At 43.3% G+C, this 16,863-nt stretch overlaps 1 pseudogene across 1 annotated transcript in view; it reads left to right on the top strand.

Moving 5' to 3' along the window:
• Positions 1-16,863, top strand: part of LOC148508281 (putative cation-transporting ATPase 13A4) — a 176,399-nt pseudogene that overhangs the window by 142,667 nt on the left and 16,869 nt on the right. Inside the window, exons 24-27 of the transcript XR_015869602.1 lie at positions 3,866-3,962; positions 6,223-6,295; positions 6,440-6,614; positions 13,159-13,328. The product of XR_015869602.1 is annotated as a putative cation-transporting ATPase 13A4 (transcript). The remainder of the gene's footprint in view (positions 1-3,865; positions 3,963-6,222; positions 6,296-6,439; positions 6,615-13,158; positions 13,329-16,863) is intronic.

Here is a 16,863-nt window from a genome sequence, read left to right as displayed (position 1 = left end):
CACCCAGAAAACACCTCCCCCACAATGTTAAAAACTCCCAGTGGACTCCACCTACCAGCATCGTCTCCAGCATCAGTTGTCATTGGAGACGACGCTGGTAGGTGGAGTCCCCTGGGTCACGTCCGCCAGCCGTTGCCGGATGTTGCCTAGATGGCCCGCAAGTGCAGCGGTTTCAATGAAAACAGGAGGTGCGTGGCATGGCAGCAGCATTCTGGGTCTCTGCCGCCGGAAGCGGTTTTCACCTGGGAGTTTTTAACATTGTGAGGGAGGTGTTTTCCGGGTGTACGGTATGTATATATGTCTGTCTTTTTTTCATTGTATGTTTGTATGGTCCTGACGAAGGAGCGACAGCTCCGAAACTGTTGATCTGTCAATACAGCATTTTTTCAGAGATTATGGTATCCTAGTGCCGTTCATTTGGTGGAGTTATATATACATGTATATATATATATATATATAAATATATATATATATATATATATACACACATACATACATACTCAATCCTATAGTCCGACACTCCCTAATGATAGAAATAACTTTACCCCGTTGCCAGCATTAGCATATCAACATGCTATAATAAAGAAGCAGAGTATATGCGGCACTCAGGGCACATAACACAAGTCTTCCTGTGGTCACCATTTCAATGGCTATGCATTTTCATCATGATGAAAATTTCCCTGTGTCATTGCACATTATTACACATAACTTAATTTATGGACATCTATGGTTTGATTTCTTTGCATGTGTGGATTGCATGGGTTGTTGCTGACACTTGGTGAAAATTTCATTACAATAGCCCCATTACAAATATATTTACTGAGAAAAATGTTAATGTGCTCAATAAATATTTTACCCGCTGCATATATATATATATATATTTAATTTATTAACAGTTTGTTATATAGCGCAGCATATTATGTTGAGCTTTTAAATTGGAAACAACAGTAATAGAACAAAACTGGGTATTAACAGACAGACATACAGTTAGGAGGCCCTGCTCGCAAGTTTACAATCTATAGGGAAATAGGCATTGATACACAAGGATAGGTTCTACATATTGCATATTGGTCCATCCAGATTGCAGGTTATCTTGGTGGGCTGTATGATCCAGTCACATAGGAATGTTGTACTAGGGTTAGCAGGATGTGAAAGTGAAGAAAAGAGAAAATATGTGAGATTATGTGTGGGCTATAAGAAGGGATGTAATTAGATAGGGAAGTTATGAAGATTATGTGGGCGGTTCTGGAATCTGATAAGCTTGTCTGAAGAGGTGAGATATCAGGGAGTGCTTGAAAGTTTGGAGACTAGTGGAAAGTCTTTTTGTGCATGGAAGGACATCCCACAGAGAGGGTGCAGCCCAAAAAAAGTCCTGTAACCATGCATGGGAGCAAGTAATACGTGTGGATGAGAGATGCAGATCTTGTGCAGAGCGGAGAGATTGGGTTGGAAGATATTTTGAGATAAGTGAAAAGATGTGTTTTGGTGTGTTTCGGGTAATAGCTTAAAAGTATTTTATATTGAATACGATAGAAAACCAGTAACCAATGGAGAGACTGCCAGAGCGAATCAGCAAATGATGAACATTTGGCGGGGAAGATCATCCTCACAGCTGCATTCAAAATGGATTTTAGTGGCAAGAGTCTGCTTTTGGGAAGACCAGTAAGAAGTCTATTGCAATAGCCAATGAGAGAAATAATGAGTGCATGGATTAGAGTTTTTGCAGTGTCTTGTGTAAGACATGGTTGCATTTTGGAAATATTTTTTAGCTGTATGTAACAGGATTTGAAAACAGATTGAATTTGGGGAACAAAGGACAAGTCAGAGTCAAGGATGATACCTAGGCAGCAGGCTTGTGGGGTGGGGTTGATTGTCAAGTTATCAACAGTAATAGTATCAGTATCAGTATACTGTATCAGGTTAGTAACTACTATTGGCTTGTGGAAATATAATTAATTCTGTTTTGGATATATTAAGTTTGAGGTGGTGAGATGACATCCAAGATAAAATGACAGAAAGACATTCAGTGACACAAACCAATACAGATGGTGGGAAATTTGGGGAGGTTAGGTAGATTTGAGTATCATCTGCTTACAGATGATACTGAAATCCGAAAGAGCTGATTAGTTTGCCAAGAGAGGTGGTATAGATTGAGAAAAGCAGAGGACGTAAGACTGAGCCTTGCGGTTCTTCAACTGATAGAGGAAGCAAAGAGGAGGCAGAATCAGAAAAACGAACAGTGAAAAAGCAATTAGATAAGTAGGATGAGAACCAGGAAAGAGATTGTAGTGTTCATATCAGAAGAGAGTGGTCAGCAGTGTTGAAAGCAGCAGAGAGATCTACAAGAATAAGTAGTGAGTAATGGCCTTCGGACTTGGTAGAGGCCAGATCATACATTACCTTAATCAGTGCTGTTACTGTGGAGTATTGGAAATGAAAGCCTGAGTGAAGTGGGTCCAATAAGTTGTGTGAGTTAAGAAAGTGTGTGAGGCAAGTGTAAGCAAGTCTCTCAGGTAGCTTAAGAGAGTTAGGGTCAGATATTTTTTTTTTTTCAGAATTGGAGTAATCACTGCATGCTTGAACAGTGATGGAAAGATACCAGTAGAGAGAGAGAGAGACAGAGAGAGAGATTACAGATTTTAGTTAAGGTTGGGATGAGCACAGGAGACAGAGCTTTACTGATTTGTGAAGGTATAGGATCAAGAGGAGAGATGGTGAAGTAGGAGGATGATAAGAGTGTAGATACTTCATCTTCATTTGTGGGGTCAAATGAAGAGAATGTGCCAGAGGCTTCAGGTAAGGAATTGAGCAGGCCACAGGAAGAGCATACCGTATATTTCAGATGTGATCACTCTTGCGCTTGATAGAGGAAGCAAGATCTTTGCACTGATAGTAGCAGGTGGGTTGGGTGAGGGAGAGGTAAGAAGTGATGTCTGGGTATGCATTCAGATACCCCTGCACTGATTGGGATGAAACAAACGTGAGGTGGTCCAATTGGATCCTGGACAGGTTTTAGGGGGGTTAGGGTCCCGGTTGGACTGCCCGTTGGTGCACGCCGGGCAAAACTTTGACCCAGGGAGCCTGTTCTGAGCCTTCCACTGGATGGATTTGGACAAAAACTTCACAGAGTGGTAACATTGGATCCCAGAACATATGCAAGGAGGTTGAGGTCCCAGTCGGACCTCCTGTTGCTGTACGCTGGACAGAACTTTGACCTGGGCAGGCTGGGCAGAACTTTGGCTCGGGAGCATGTTCTGGGCCTTCCACTGGATAGATTTGGATAAAAACTTCACAGAGGGGTGGCAAATGGTCTGGGATGCCTGGGAATTGGTCTGGGATGCCTGACTTAAAAACTTGAAGATTAAGTCCCACGTCCCGTTGGTGTACGCTGGGCAGAACTTTGACCTGGGGAGTCTGTTCTGGGTCTTCCACTGGATGTATTTGGATGAAAACTTCACAGAGGGGTGGCAATTGGTCTGGGATGCCTAACTTAATAACTTGAAGATTTAAAATCGGGCAGTGCTGGTACTGTATATACATATAGGTATATATAGAGCCACATAAGCATGCATTGTAGTTGAAGAACATGTTTTCTCTCATATCTGCATTTACAAATCTATGATCTTGCATTTTGGACAATACACAGCTGTTGTGCTGTTAGAGTACAAGGTACAGTGTACCCCAAATCCTTCCTTTCTGACCAGCACCATTTGGGAAAATGATTAATTTTAGATAGATTACCGCATGTCCACATAAAAGTAATCAAATAATGACATTCTGAAATAAGCTTTTATAGTTAATAATATGAAACTTAATACAATGTATATACTACTATTATTAACCAAATTGTTGTTTCCTTGGGCAGGGAAGGCCGGAATACTCTTGTCACATCATTCTCCATCTTTAAATTCTTGACAATGTTCACCCTGATTGGAATAACTTCCATTTTGCTTCTTTTTTGGGTATGTTATCACTCTACCCTCCATATAAGTACTGCCAGATGATGTTACTGTCTGTTAGGCACAACAAAACAATTTTATTTCTTACAAACTTACTAATGCCGGGTACACATTAGGCACTTGTAGAAATGAGATGATATATTGGACAATATATCGTTTGGAAGTGGATTGGAATGATATATCGTCCATATCATTCAGTGTGTACCCTCAATCTTGTGTTTACATGCGTTGTCAGCGAGGTCGTCCCATCTGATGTGCTGCACGTCAGATGGGCCAACCATACTGACGATGGCATGTAAAAGAATGCGGGATGGCTGGGTAAATCGCGTGGTTGTACACCTTATAGTGCAGAGTGTACAGCCGCCTGATTAATCCTTTCGGGCAGCGGTTCAGTTGGGATACACGTTCTGATGTGTACCCAAAGATTAAAAGTTTATCATTTCTAGAATAATTTTTGATACTTACATTATGTTTAGAATTTGTTTCGCTGTGCTTCACTTATTTTACAGCCCCATAGATTGTCTGCATTAAATGATTAACAGCAGCATATAATTGTATTAGCACCTATATTACACAGCGCCCTATTTCTTAAGCAATTATTAATCAGGTTTCCACCAGGAATTAAAATGGACACATTATGAAAGTCATAGTAAAAGGAAAATGCATTAAGGTGAAGGTGCATGAGGGTTTCAGAAGAGCACAGTTGGTGTATTGGTTAGCATTACTGTGTCACAGCACTGAGGTCGTGGGTTACGATTCCCACTACTTCCCTTACTGTGTGGAGTTTGTATATTCTCCCTGTACTTGCGTGGGTTTCCTCTGGGAACTCTGGTTTCCTCCCTCAATCCAAAAATATACTGGTAGGTTAATTGGCCCAAACCAAAAAATTAACCCTAGTATGTATGTGTGAGCATGTGGTAGTGGGGGTTCGGTATGAATGACCCGACGCCGACGCCGGAAGACCGGCAGCAGTGAAGATCCCGACAAGGTAAGTAACTAACTGTCCCTAACCTTCCCCCCCCCTAACCCTAACCCACCTTTAGGGGTGCTTAACCCTAACCTCCCCCCTAGTGCCTAACCCTAACTCCCCCGTAAGTACCTAAACCTAAGCCCCCCTCCCCGCAGCCTAACCCTAACCCTCCCCAGGGGGGTGCCTAACCCTAACCCCCCTTCCCCTAGCCTAACCCTAACCCTTCCGAGGGAGTGCCTAACCCTAAATCCCCCCCAGGAGCCCCGAACCTTAACCCTCCCCTCCTGCGGCTGTCCACATCCGCCGCCCGGCTTACCTTTCGGCTTATCATTCGGTATTCCAGGCATCGGGCTCCCGGCATAGAGATAATTATATCATTAGTCCCCTGCCGAGATTGCACAGTCGGAAAGCCGGCAGTTGGCATTGCGACCGTCGGCTTCCTGACTGCATCCCGTGGTAGAGAATATAGACTGTAAGCTCCACTGGGGCAGGGACTGATGTGACTGGCCAAATTTACTTTGTAAAGCGCTGCAGAATATGTGTGCGCTATATAAATAACTGGTAATAAATGAATCTAAGAACTAATGTCAACTTAGAGGTTGAAATATTGAAATATACTCTTGGCAAAGGAACTGCTGCTGTACACTTTCTCAGCCTGATAAAGTCGCACTTCTTGCTTTTACTTCCATGAGGCACAGCAACCTAAGTCTATTATATGATCCAAACCACTGGCTATGGCTTTGCATTTAGCCTTCTTCATGTGAAAAACTTTTCCCTTTCCAATACCTTGTAATCAGCAAATCCCTCAACCTCCAACCAATTATAGAAAGCTGACTGCCCTCATATACTAAAGCGGCGCTTTTCTCTCTTGGCCTCACTCAACTTACACTTGAAAGCCTGGCAAAGACCTTGGTTGGGGTGAATGTTCTTATTTCCCATGGGCACTATCCCTCTATTAATCTTTGTAAAAGTTGGCTGCACCCCATTATAGTAGGTTTGCACTACATAAGGTAACTCCTTTAACTATTAAACGACGCATTGCACTTTATGTGTGGCACTGCTTATCATTGTTTGCATGTTTATGCCAGCTACACAGGGCAAACCTTACTAGCCCTCCTTTGCCTGATATGTTTGGGTATTGCATGTAGTCTGACATAACATAACCTAACTAATCAGAGAGAATATCATGCATGTCATTTATTATAATGCATATAACTTAGTCTGACTTGCTTGATAATTAAGATGTATTCGTGTATACAGTACATGATCTCACTTGTAATTTCCTTCTCTCAGAAACAAACTCTTCTTGGAAACTATCAGTACCTCATGCAAGATTTGGCTATAATCGTTACAGTCACCTTAACTTGTAAGTTTCGTTTTTCCTTTTGTTTTAGTGTCTTGTTCTTAATCTCCAGATATAGAGAACTATAGATTGTGTCTAAACTGCAGAGAACAGACTGATACCACATGAGTGAGCTGTAGTAATGTCCCTGCTCTGTTCTTTCCCTAGTGAGTCTGAATGGCCCAGCGCCGAAGCTTGCTCGCCACCGACCATCTGGACATCTTCTCTCTCCTCCTTTGTTACTCTCAATTTTAGTGCATTTTATCTTCACCATGGTCGTACAAATTATTGCTTTCATTCTGCTTCAGCAGCAGCCATGGTTCAGTGAAACCGATGTCTTCAGGTAAATGAGCTATGTCCACTGTAGAACTGACTTATTTTCCATCTAATGAGCATTGTGGGAGCTTGCCTACCTACTGTAGTTTCAGGCCTGCAGGTTAAGCTTATTTGCCTGGCATACTGCACCACTACATAGCTGACAAAAGGCTTTTATGAAGCTGCAAACATGGAGACTTGCAGTGCCGATGCAGTTATGGGAGGTTTTGCACTTATTTTACTTCAATTGGTTTAGCTCTTCGGTATTACTGTTACGGTGGTACTAAACAAATGGCTCCTTTTAATAGGACACAGGAATGCCATGTATAGTACCCATAAGCAAAAAACAAAATTGTCCTAAACGTAATATAAGATTTTCTATATATATTTTACAAGATTCAGAGGGTAGATAGTGCACATTTTGGATTGTGATTTCAGGCTGTGGGTTGCCACAGAGCCTACTTCAAAAATAAGTTCATATTCACACTACCTTGGAGGTGTTTGCAACTGGGCATCCCCACTTTCAATGGTTTTTAAAAGCTACCAATGAAACACAAAATATGAGTACAGTCTTAATGACATGTTTATCTAATGACTTAAGGCAGGGATGGGGAACCTCCTGCCCGGGGGCCTTATGAGGCCCTCGGTATCATATGGTTCGGCCCGCAGAGCTTTTTTCTGTTACCCTCATTTGGCTAGCAGGGTGCCTAGAATGGCACCCTGCAGCCAGAATCTATGCAACAGTACTACCTAGAGCATCCGGGAGGCAATCGGGAAGCCGACTGCCTAAATACCGGCAGCCGGCCTCCCGACTGTCTTATCCCGGCATGGGTGAAATGCCGGACGTCTAGATATAGACGCCCGCATTTCCCCGATGCTGGGAGACCGGCGCCCCGCATCACGCGAGCGGACAGCCGCGGGGGGGGAGGGTTAGGTTTAGGGCTCCCGGGGGGGACTTAGGGTTAGGCACCCCCCCGGGAGGGTTAGGGTTTGGCTAGGGAGAGGGAGGGTTAGGGTTAGGCACCCCCGGGGGGGACTTAGGGTTAGGCACCCCCCCGGGGGACTTAGGTTTAGGCAGCGGGGAAGGGGGTGGTTAGGGTTAGGCACTTAGAGGGGGGATTAGGGTTAGGCACTTGGGGGGGAAGTTAGGGTTAGGCACCCCTAAGGAGGGTTAGGGTTAGGGGGGTTAGGTTAGTGGATACTTACCTATCCACGATCGGGATTTCCAGCGCTGTCGGGCTTCCGCTGCGTTGCACTCTGCTTCTGTCGGGCTGCCGCTGATGGGAATCGAACCGCCGGCCATGCGGCTGACGGTATTTCATACCAATTCCGAGCATCCTTAGGAGGATGCAGACAGCCACACTGCTGCCCTTACAGCTCCAGGGAGCATCCTCAGGATGCTCCGGGCATTACTGTAATCACAGATGATTGTGACCCTGCCCTCATGTGACATCACACGAAGGGGGCGTATCCTGCACCGGCCCGCAAGTAATGTTATATATATATTAAAAAAAAAGATTCCCCACCCCTGATTTAAGGCATGAATGATACTTGACCAAACGGAACGTTGGGACAAAAATGGTCACATTAATTAGAGAGGTGGTCTAACAAGTGCAATCACTTACATAATTACACATATAATTTGCATACAGTAGGATCCCTTTCCACCAGGGACACCAAGAGAAAGGGGGGAGCAGGTACTAATTACCCAGGCCTGAGCTTGTTGAAGAGGAACGGCGGAGGCCTGGGTCTACCACCCGCCCTCTTCCTACCTATCGGCAGTAGCAGCTTTTCTCCCCAGCCCAGCTGCTGTGTGCTGGGCTTCCGTGGATACACACTGAGCAGCATCACAGTCTCCTCTGCTTGCAGTGGGGTCCACTGATTTCACTGATCACCCTCTTCTACCCTGGATCTGCCTCTGGCTGAGGTGCACACAGCGTCCCTCTATGCGGTGCCACTATTACTATTTTTTATAGATTTTTTGTAGGGGATGTGGCCACATCTTTCCAATTAGAACACGTCCCCTACAGTACCCAGGCCTGGCCCAGATCTCTATGGCCCTTGTTTCCACAGTGGGGCAGGTGGGAGGGGGGGGTCTTACACCCATGTATGATTCACTAGGTCATTTGTTCTCAAACGTTTTTCTGCCAAGACACAGTGAAACGTGACAAACACATACGTGACACAAAATTTTTAAGATATAAAAATAAATGTAAATGAACTTCTTTGCATCCAAAGCACACACGCCCAGTGGTTCTTTGCATACCAAACACTCCCCTTCCTCCCCATTCTCTTTAACCATTGTAGTTTACTTACCTTGGGACTCCTTACCTCTTGAATTCCTCTGTTTCCCATCCTACTGAGTCTGCGGCTGCCTGCTCTTGGCTCTACTCCATGACAGACGTCTGCACTGCTGCAACTGTGTGTCTGCTCCTGGCTCCTCTCTGATGCCACCGTGCACCTTCTCTTTCTTAACAAAATAATGCATTGAAAATTTATTTTAAAGTGATTTTTTAATGCTTTATAAAAATTCACAAATAAAATACTGTATACTGATAGTTAAATTTGTAAATGTTAAAAATTTTAAAAAATAAACCTTTTAATATATTCCTTCCTATAAACCTCTAAGATTCACCTGCCTAGAACCTCTAAGACAAAACCTGCCTGTACCTTCTAAAACCACAAGATGTCGCTATTTTGATTATACCATTAATAAAATACCAAGACAGTTGAATAGCGGTCCGAAGCGCTAAAGATTATTATTCAGGTAAAAGTACAGATGTTACAATGCTATGATCTAATAATGAGCGCAAATAAATTGTACAAACATTAGGTCATAAGGTACAGTTAAAATACATGAAACGGTTATTAAAGATCAAAATACAATGAGCAATATGAGAGAGAGAGAGAGAGAGAGAGAGAGAGAGAGAGAGAGAGAGAGAGAAAGAGACATATTAAAATACAATGAGAGATATATCAATGTCTGCTGAGAGCACATGTTCAAGATGGCTGGTGATGGAGTGTGTGTGAGAGGGGGGGGTTGGGAATGCTTCCTGCCCTATTGTCCAAACCGCATGGTCTACAAACAAACTCCATTATGAAGCTACCTCATTGAAATCTCCCATAATGCCATAGTTAGTTAAATATGCAAGCTGAATATCATATGCCAACACATCAGGCAAACACTGCACCATTTAATATTCCAACATGTACCACACAAGCTGATTCCAATATACAACAATACCATCCTACTACAGACCTCATCCAGTAGTCACTAGACCGTGGGGAGGGGGAAGGGCTGAAGCACATGTTTTTCCTTTGTTTGCAAGCCTCATGATCCCTAGGCAAACTCCATCCTGCACCAAGCTGCAACTCCGCAAATCATCCATCAATGACCACAACCACAACAAAGACAATATACCTATCTGACTCACACAACACCACACGGCAACCACCCACGACCATTCAAAGCTGCCATCAATTCAACCTCCACGATACAACACGTGACACCACCCTATGATCACATTCATGAGTATACAGCACACACAAAGCCCATCTCTCCCAAGCAGAGATACCGTTCAAGCACACGGCAGGGTCCAAACACAGAACACATGGCAGGGCCCAAACACAGAACACATGGCAGGGCCCAAACACAGAACACATGGCAGGGCCCAAACACAGAACACATGGCAGGGCCCAAACACAGAACACATGGCAGGATCTCAATCAACCAGCATCAATCATTCACAAATATCACAACAATTCCACAATCAATCCCTTTCCTGCATGCTGACAACAGACCACTGTACCCTACAGTGCAGATGAAAAGCACAGACCAGACAACACATCATCCACTGCATGCCAACACAGACCCATGAATATCCTTAGAAAACTACAAACCACACACCATGCTAAGCTAATAACAGAATAACACCAAAAAGCCACAGACACCCAAATAGGCTAAATATTGCACAATTTATACTTAGTTCCCCTGGGTTGTTGTAGCTGAGATCCATATTCTTCCGTTGTCTGGTCCGGGAGTGTACCTCTCTCTTCCTTCTAAAATTTGCAAGTGCCCCTGCTAAACTGTGTTTTCTCAGGATGTGCATGCTATGTTCCCGCCCCCTTTTACCTGTGAGGTCATCAGAAAGGGAGTATCCTTTGGTTATCTGAAACTACTGTTAATTAGATTCTACTCTCAGCTAGCTAGCTCTATTGATTAGACTGGAATAACCAGTCCTTTGGAGAAAAATGTAAATAGGCCGACACCATGTTATTGTCTTTTGGTAAAGGTTAGAATTCTGTTACAGGGCATTTATTGGACAATTCCAAATGGATACAAAAGGTCTCCAATCTCCTTTTGTATCCCCCAACATGCAAATCTAAGCTGCTATGGAAAACAACATTTCAAATAGATATTCTCTCTAACATTCATATTTCATAGCCGCATGTTCTGATCTTCATATTGATGTCACCGGAATGCTGTGGAAATAAGGTAGATCAGAACGGTTCCAAACACAGTTCAATTATCATTTACTAAGCCATAGTTACAGAAAACATCTCTTTACACAGTATACTGACATCGCGTTTAAACCAAGTAATAATTATCCTTTTTGCGTTACGGGACCATTGCTTTTAAATGTATGTATGCGGGGAAAACAGCACTGAATTGCATTGTGCGTCTGATTGCAAACAGATTCTGTCTTCGTCAATTATCCGGTTTTGACAGTATGTACTGGATTATTTGAGATTTCAAATTAGAAGTTATTTTCTAGCTTTATTTTCTGCAAATGCAGCATTCAAATTGGAAAAATTTAATTTTCATGCCATGTCACAGTTAATATTGAGCATGACCAGTCAATTTAATCATTCCTGCCCCATAGATGAGTGATGGTAGTTCTTTACGTTTTTCAGCACACTGAACATTGTCCCAGCACCTCAAGTGCCCCCCACCCTTCTCCCACACACCTACACTAATTCTACCCCAGCAGTCACACGCACACACACTTACTTCAGAAAACAGTGAGTTTTTCTGGCTGCAGCTCCTCCTGTGAGTCTGATAGCTGCTGCTCAGTCCATGTAGCCCCGCCCCCATGCTCAGACGTCACTCTCCCTGCCTCTCCTCACCTGAAGTTATTATTATTATTACATTTTATTTATAGGGCACCACAAGTGGTCTGCAGCGCCGTACCTACAGTACAGGGTAAACAGAACATTACATTACAATACAGTAACCAAATTATAAACAGAGCACAAGTAACAATTAGCAACACAATTCTCTATACACAATACAGCTGGGAAGGTGAAGGCTGTCATTGAAGTGCTTGAGAAGAGGACTATGAGACAGTAGGGAGGAGGACCCTGCTCCTAGGAGCTTACAATCTAAAGCTGGCCACACATCTAAAGATTATCTGTTCAACCAGCCAACTAGTTGATTGGTTGGAATGAAAGCCTGGTAAGGTATGAAAGCAAATGACAATCATCAATTTGCTCTCAAATGCCGGAAAATGGACAAAAACTGTTGATTGAACAAATTGTTTGGATCAAACATTTAACAAAGGTCTAATGACCATTTTCATCTGTTTTCTGGCATTTAGGAACAAATTGCTGATCATCAGTTACTCCCTTATGCTACCAGATTTTCATTCCAACCAATCAACTAGTTTGCTGGTTGGACAGATAATCTTTAGATGTGTGGCCAGCTTAAGTTCTAACAGAACTGCGGGAGCCAGAAGAAGACTGCAGTGAATAAGCCGGTTGGACTGCTTTTAAAAACATTGCAGCGGGTGTCCGTCAAATGGACATTTACAAATCTATTAATTAAAACGAAACCTGTTGAATCTATACAAGAATGAGCATTGTAATGATACATTTTTTTTTATAAAATTACCTTGCCTAACACCCCAATTCTGCAATTCCTCGAGTAAACATTGAACACAAAACAGTCCAGTTTCCTAATTATATACAAAGTATTCCCTTGAGAAGTGGCAAGTTACTTACCCGGCAAATCTCAAGGACAAGTTACTTTCTCACGTGTCTGTGTGGATAGATGCATCATGCACAGAGAGCGCAACAAGTGACTGCGCTGCTGTACATTATGCCAATTTAACCAATTCACATGTTTAGGCGCTAGGTTTGTACTTTTATTACTTGGAAATTGGCAAATTAGCAAACACACAAACACAAATACAATAAGTCGGAAAATTTTGAGGCCCCATGCCAGTCGGAGGTCCGGGGAAATTTTGCCCCTAGCCCTTTCCCCCTCTGCTAGGGCCTGCTTATTGGCTGGAGCACATCATGCGGGACCCGGACCTTTTTTTGTCATCTAAGAATCATTCTGCACGACACACTAAGGACCACAGACAGACAAGTAGGTGCAAATGAAAAGTGCTGCAAGCCTGCATATTTTGTAGCTAGCAAATGATCTTTGCTATTTTTTATTGTCATAAAAGTTACCATCACTAAAGATTCCTAAATGCTAATGCTGTAATAAAAACAGATGAATAAGACGTTTCTGAAACTACATGAACTCCTAGAGCAGTTATATAACTCTTGTTCTCCTTAATCCGCAGTGCATGTCTTCCCTTAAACCTCAGCACAGAAAATGTTACAATGAGAGAACATGGATTTTCGGAGAACTACATTACCACTACAATGTTTTATGTCACAGGATTCCACCTAATTATTGTAGAATTTGTGTTCTCCAAAGGCAGACCATTCAGACAGCGTCTTTATACCAACTGTAAGTAGCATTAAAATAAGAATGCAAATCATTAACTTGTGAATCATTTAAAAGAAACCTTGCTTTTATGTCCCATTCTCAAAAATGTAAGGATATATATAGTCCAAGATCGTCCACACTCACGTCACAATCTGCAATGTGCTGGGGTAGCTACCCAATTAGGATAAAATCCTTACAAGAATAAAATTAATTTTCAAGGGTGCACTCACCAGTCTTCATAAATTCAGTCTTCGTTAATTCAAGACTTCATCAGATGCTGTCTTGAATTAATGTTGATATGAAATAAATAATTTTCTTTATGAAGACTGGTGAGTGCACCCTTAAAATGGACTTGGATTTGATGTGATGCGATCAACTTGCTGTGTTTCAATATGAATATTTGTGTATTATAGAGAACGGTGCACAGCCTTGTTTTAAATGACCGGTTAGCTATCTTGGCAGACACTACGGTGGTAGGTGGCAGCGGTGTGCAAATGGAGGTTAGACCACACAACAGATTACTTAGCCAGGTGAAGGTTTATTAACCAGGTAGAAACAGGACAACACAGGGTTAATAGCCTGTACAGGTAATAAGGCAGTAAAAAGTGTTTGTATGGTTTTTGGAGATTGTGGTGTGCCAGGTATGGGTTTCTGGGTATGTGGCTATATGCAGTGGTGACAGCGGGATGCTTGATATAGTAAGCGGTGGTGGCACAGTGGATGGGGTAGCACTAGGTTCTCTACAGCGTTGAGTTACTCCGGGGGAACGTCTGATGCTGCAAATAACCAGGAGAGGAAGGATGCGGCGATGTGTCACCAATGCAGAAGGATGGGTCAGAGGCAGTGGCAAATCTATATTTCTGTGACCCTGAAGCTTGAACTGTTATGGGGGCCCCTTTGCAACCAGCAACAATGGGGCAACATCCAACAAGGTCCAAAGGGCCTTACTGCCCTTGCAAGGACCTTAAGGCTCAAATGGCGAAGATATGGAAACCCCCCAGAGAGTGAGACACTGTAGATAGATAGATGTAGAAATCCCCAGAGAGAGAGAGAGAGATACTTAGATAGATAGATAGATAGATAGATAGATAGATAGATACCCAGTAGAGAGTGACACTATAGATAGATGTAGAAATCCCCCAGAGAGAGAAAGACTGTAGATAGATAGATAGATAGATAGATAGATAGATAGATAGATAGATAGATAGATAGATGTAGAAACCCCCCCGAGAGAGAGAGAGAGAGAGAGAGAGAGAAGGAGAGAGACTGTAGCTACATCACATACACAACCAAAACTTACTTCCTCTGTAGGATGCCAGCTAATGATCCTCCTGAGTGGGATCTCTGGAATCCCCTTGAGTTAGGTCTCACCCCCACGCTGCATGCTCCCGCCTCTGAGCAGCATGCCATCCCTCAGTCAGCTCAGCTTTCAGTTTGATGTTTGCTGGCACTATATAAATAAATAATAAATATGCAAATAATTTATATTAGGAACAGGTTTGCTATAGATAAAAACAGTTCTTTTAAGACTTATGTTTGTAAACTTGTACATAGGAAGACATCTGACAGAATTATTAACTGGGTCAGTAACAACAGGCATACTTGTTATTTAAGGGTCATATTTATTAGTATTTGCAAAATATCAATTTTCAGGGGGCACCTGTTTATGAGGGTAACCGGCAAATATTAAATATCCTCTGGATGTACCATGAAGGAACCGCAGCCGGGTCACTCCATTTCCAACTGCATTCCCGGAGCTTAGTCCCGATAGCTGACGCCATCTGAAGATGAGTATCACACATTAGCTCTTCTCCCACCTTCTCCAAAAGACACACATGTTACAGGACTGATAATATTTACAGTGATGGTAAAAAGGCAACCAGACTTCATCAATTCTGCCTCCCGTTGGGAGTATGTAGTGGAATGGAAATAATATGTTACATTATATTATCACTGTACTGTTTTCAGAATCTGGAATGTAGCACTATGGTTATACACAGCAGGACAGCCATTGGGGAAATAATTACTGGCAAATTCGATAGTTCCTAATTTTTTCTCCTCATTTCCTTTGTCCGCTTTCCCCTTCTCTGTGTTTGTCCTTTTAGTCTGCTCATCAAAGGCTGGACAGCCTCATAAATAACCTCAAGTTTTTGTAATATAATTGATTTTGGAAAGCCAGATTAATGGTACTGCATGGATTTCAGCATTAGGTGAGGATTCAATACTGTGTTTAGAGGAGTCTATAGACTACAAATGGCTAGTACCATATCCAGGTGGTGTTAGATATTAATGGATCAAGCTCCAAAAAGTTTCCTTTGCGAATAAGGACTGCGGGTATTATGTAGCTGAATGCAGAAAATATGAACAATATCACCTGCTTTCAGCCTATAATGGTTTGCTGAGAATTTGAACTCCAACTGCTGTTTCCGCTTTATTTAAGGGGCCATTTAGTCTGTTAAATAGGCTTTAGTCTTTGTTTAGTTTTCTAGCACTTGGTCAAAGCCTGGGAAGGCAACTAAGAAGTTCACTTCAAAGGGAGTTAGAATTGGTTTTGAAGTTCTACTAAGAACACAGATGCTGCCAATTATTTTATTTAGTCTGATTTGTAAGCAGAGTGGATTGAGTTACAAAGCATAGTACACATGTGCTGCATATTTTTCACTCATCTGTTAGGTGTACTACAAATTTGTCAAAGTATCTGGTGGCAGTAAAATGTATTGCAAGGATAGGGCCATAGCAAGGTGATAATGCACTCTGGGCTGGTCCCAACCCGCACATGTGACATCATGACATCACAATGAAGGGGTGTGGCTGCCAGGACCAGGGAAAAGCTGAGCATCAGGAGTGTCCAAAGAACATGCTGGGAAATGGCTGTTCAGGCTACATGGTGCCATTCAAGGTCCCATGCAAGCCATATATAGGTGCCTCTGGGGCAGCAATGGTACCAGTGGCATAACTTCATCCCAGGTGCCCGGAGGCCAGATAAATGTTGGTGCCCCCCCTCCAAATTAAAATGTACCAACCCCCCAGCACCTATGCCAGCCTCAGCTGCCAGCCCCTATGCAGGTCCCCCAGTAGTGGTCCCCCTGTGCAGTGCCCTCTGTAGAGGTCCCCCTATTTAGTGCTGCCTATGTAGTGCCCCCCAGTAATGGTCCCCCTATGCAGTACCTCCAAGAGTGGTCCCCCTTTCAGTGCCCCAGTAGTAAGGGCCCCTGTAGTGCCCCCAGTAGTAAGCCCCCTGTAGTGCTCCCAGTAGTAAGCCCTCAGTAGTAAACTCCCTGTAGTGCCCCCAGTAATGCCCCCTGTAGTAAGCCCCCAGCAATGCCCCCTGTAGAAAGCCCCCAGTAATGCCCCCTGAAGTAAGCCCCCAGCAATGCCCCCTGTAGAAAGCCCCCAGTAATGCCCCCTGAAGTAAGCCCCCAGCAATGCCCCCTGTAGAAAGCCCCCAGTAATGCCCCCTGAAGTAAGCCCCCAGTAATGCCCCCTGTAGTAAGTCCCCAGCAATGCCCCCTGTAGTAAGCCCCCTGTAGAAAGCCCCCAGTAATGCCCCCTGTAG

This window comes from Taudactylus pleione, unplaced genomic scaffold (genome assembly GCF_031769625.1).
Source record: "Taudactylus pleione unplaced genomic scaffold, aTauple2 ptg000372l, whole genome shotgun sequence".
Classification (NCBI taxonomy): domain Eukaryota; kingdom Metazoa; phylum Chordata; class Amphibia; order Anura; family Myobatrachidae; genus Taudactylus; species Taudactylus pleione.
Note: the sequence above shows the minus strand (reverse complement) of the source record. Positions and strands in the feature narration are given on the sequence as shown.